Raw genomic sequence first — 4,281 nt, forward strand, 5'->3', positions numbered from 1 at the left:
CAAGTCTCATCCACCTGCCAACATTGGAGATAATGTGACTATACCGATTCCAGATGTTGACAAAGGCAAAGGTGATCTCAGAAACATTATTGGAGTTATTCTTCAGAAAAATGACGAATCAATATTGCAGGTTTTTTTTTTTTTTTGTTACTTAATTACTTATCTATCTTTCTGAAGCATTAATGATATTTTAAAGTACCTTATATGTTTTTACTTTATTTTTTCAGATCAGAATTCGGCATTTGCAATCAAACTTTTTTAGAGGTAGCAGATGTAAACCAAGGCTCTGAAATATCGTTAAGGACTGCAGCTACGAAACATTCAGTTGGATCAGGCCAAGGTTTTGTGAGATGCAGCTGCTACAAAACTGTTCCACAAACAGATGCCAGTGCAAGAAGGCACTCATACTCTGCAATTCTAAGTGCCACCAAAGTAAACCATGTAAAAATAAATAACAATTTTAATAATTGAGATATGATTATTGCTTTTATTAAAAAACACTTATTATTTGTTATAGTATACAAATTTTGTTAGATGGTCTTGGTAAACCATAATAAATTTAAAATTTCCATCTGGTTGTGTCTGAAAATCAATCATATCTACCTGGCACCTACTATTCATTTCCGAATGAAGAATGGGCTTAGAGACTAATCCTCTTTTCTTCTTTGTTTTATTTTGATGACAGACACTACACCTAGATAAATACAAGCTTATCATTTCTTTTGTGATATTGGCATATTTTTTTGATGTTTCGGCTAACATCCTGTCCCGAAATTTTTTTTAGACTGTTTAGACTAGGCCATACCAGTTTATCCTAAAGTGTGCGTATTTATATCAGGATCAACAAGTTTGGCCTGGCCTAAACTGGTCTATCCTATCGGGCTTAGGACAAATTAGTTTGGACTAGCCTAAACTGGTTTATCCTATCGGGTTAAGGACAAACTAGTTTTGCCTAGGTTATACTAGTTAATCCTAACACGTATAGGAAGAACTAGTTTAGCCTAGGCAAAACTAGTTTGTCCTGAAATCGGGTTTGGCCGGTAACATATATAATCACGACAAAACTAGAAAATGTATGAACATTTAATCCAATTCTAGACATCTTATTTATTTTATTTATTCTTAATGTACACCAAAATACAGACACATATAAAGAAGGATACAATACGTGATGTACAAAGGCGGTCTTATCGCTAAAGAGCGATTTCTTCCAGATAACCTTTGGGTTACTGGACACGATACTGTAGCAGCGGTTAGAAGACATTTGTGTTTGCATTAAGTTTTAATTAATCTGATTTAAAGAAGAACTGCTAATTATAAAAAAAAAATTCAAAGCATTCTTCATACTTAATAATATTCTGTTAAAATATTTTGTTTCTAACGACCTGGCTATTATTTAGACGTTATATAACAAACAAAAGAACAAGAACAGACCATGTAATTAGTTCGTTGTGGACGGACAGGCATGTGAGTGAAAGTGACTAGTGGCTTTCGGGAACAAGTTGTGACGTCACGCCACTGTTTGATAGACGTCGTGTATGTTGACATAGATCTTTTTTAGGAGTCTGTAGGTGTCATTTATATATTTTTAGTTTAAAAAAGCAAAGACACAAAGAAAGGTGCGTTCCATCTGATAGTGAGCATTTACCGTAGCCGTAGATGCCCGTAACCTAAAGACCAATACAAAAGGCTCGATACTTTAAAAACTATTTTTTTTTTTTTTGATTTTTTTTTTTTATGTATTGCCGACGATTTTCAAAGTTCGTTTTGAGTAAAAGTGTGCGTTTGTGAGTAGTTCAGACGGCATATGATACGATATGATTGTGAAAAAAATATGGAAAATTATCTGAATACCTCATATTAAAAAAAACCAACATTTTTTTTCCAAATAAATAACATCACTTTGCCACCATCACTAACATGAGTAGTACGCCGCGTTGGCGCAACGGTCACAGCCATGGATTGTACCTGTTGCGCCGGCGGTTGCGGGTTCGATCCCCGCACATGACAAACATTTGTATTGGCCATACAGGTGTTTGCCGTGGTCTGGGTGTTTGTGCAGTCCTTGTAGATCTCCCCACCGTGCCTCGGAGAGCACGTTAAACCGTCGGTCCCGGTTGTTATCATGTACACCTGATAGCGATCGTTACTCATAGTAGGGATTATATCCGCCAACCCGCATTGGAGCAGCGTGGTGGATTAAGCTCTGATCCTTCTCCTACATGGGGAAAGAGGCCTATGCCCAGAAGTGGGATATTACAGGCTGGGTAGTATGACAGTTATAATAAAAGCTGACTTCAAAAACTTTCCGTTTTTAACCCATGAGGATGAAATGTTTTCCAATACTTATTACCACTAAAATAGAACAATTAAAAAAATGAAATAATTTATTGAATTAGAATTACTAAAATCAGATCATAATTGTCTTCAATACAATAACTATAATATAAATATACAAGCAATACTCGTGCGGATAATTCGCAATAGTTAGAAAGAAATTACCGACCGTCAATCATCTTGACGTTGTTTCAAAATTAAAGCCGTCATATATATAAGTTTAATAATTAATTAATTAACAAAAGGAATAATAAATTTTTTAGTTGTTGATAGATATAGCAGATAGATAGAGCAATCTATTTAGGGTTTTTCTACAAAGGGAGGCAAACATATTAACCTTAGCGTATTAATATATATGATAATTCCAAATCCAATTAATATAGTGTATATTATTTACAATATTAAACGAAATTATAATATCGAACATATGTTCAAATTTCGTATAATTTTCGTTTTTGATAAATATTTTCATTCATTTCTTCATTTTTGTTTGATGGATTTTAATAATGCAGAAATAGCACAAATGATCTCGCCAATGTTAGATATGATGGAAAATATACTAAGGATATTTGTTGGCTTGGTATTGGATAAAATCAGAAACTACTATTAAACTAATGCGTAAATTTTTTGTCTTGTAGAGGCAAATTTTCAAGAGGTAAAATTTGCTTCATAAGTCAGTCTAAAACTCATATTATTTTGTGAAAAAATTTCTACTAATTTTCAACTTAGTAAAACCGTGGAACCCAAAATAAAAATACAAATAATTTTCACAACTGACACAACTCACATTTAAAATTATTTTGTAAATGAATTATGTACCAGAAATATTTTTATTGCGGATAATTTTAATTAGCTACTAAGTAAAAAGATTATTTTAGTCAATTGAGCTTGAAGAGTAAATAATATTTTGATATTAACGTAGTCATCATCTTTCACTTCTAGGCTTTTAAGCGAAGTGGTGAAATCGGCTTTCTCCGATCGTAAACTACAGAATTCGGATTTACATTATTTTAGCTAGTCCCTAAGCAGACTGTAACTTGGATAAATATTTTGTTCTTATTTTTTAATTATTTTGTTGTTTAAAATTGCTTTTTGATTATTTCTTTATCAAAACAGATGTGATGTTGTAAAGCTTTTGCACAGTATTATAGCAAGTAGTAACAACCGCCCTGGTGTAGTGGTGTGAATAGACGCCTAAAACACCGACGGTTTGGGGCTTTGAATCTCGCTCGGGGTGGATATTTGTATTTGTACAAATATTACTTTCCAGTTTGGATGTCTGTCCTTATGGGTTTTCCCACCGTGCCTCGGAGAGCACGTTAAGCCATCGGTCCCGGTCGTTATCATAAATATGTATAAGTGATTGTTAGTCATGGTAGAACTGGCATGGGGAACCTATCTGCCAACCCACAGTGGAGTAGCGTGGTGGATTAAGCTCCAAACCTTCTCCTACATGAAGAAAGACACCTATGCTCAACAACGAGATGTTACAGGTTGAATGCGAATGCGCTGGCTAATGAATACACGCTCAGATGAAATACATAAGCAGGCTGAAATTTAGTTCGGAAATTCCAAATAAACGTGTTTTAAGCAATTTTTGAAATATATTCATGTAAGTTTTATTGAATCCAAAATATATGAAACGCGTGTGGAAGTTGTAGTGTCTTCTTCTTGTTATTTTACTTGTGTTTTTTTATATATTTTTAATACAATAGTGCAAGCATAAACGGCTTACTTACAATTTATGCTTAGGCGGTAATCTTTCAGAATTTTTGTTACTTAATTATTTTGAGACAAACTTTCAAACTTTGTAACAATTCTGAGAGATTACTCCATTTTAAATTTTTTAGTACTTATATAGACGCTTTATGTACTCCTAAAAGAACACAGAATATCAGTAACCTGGACTGGGTCATTCACTTCATACGTATTAGCAGAGTTTTG

This window comes from Melitaea cinxia, chromosome 15 (assembly GCF_905220565.1).
Source record: "Melitaea cinxia chromosome 15, ilMelCinx1.1, whole genome shotgun sequence".
NCBI lineage: Eukaryota > Metazoa > Arthropoda > Insecta > Lepidoptera > Nymphalidae > Melitaea > Melitaea cinxia.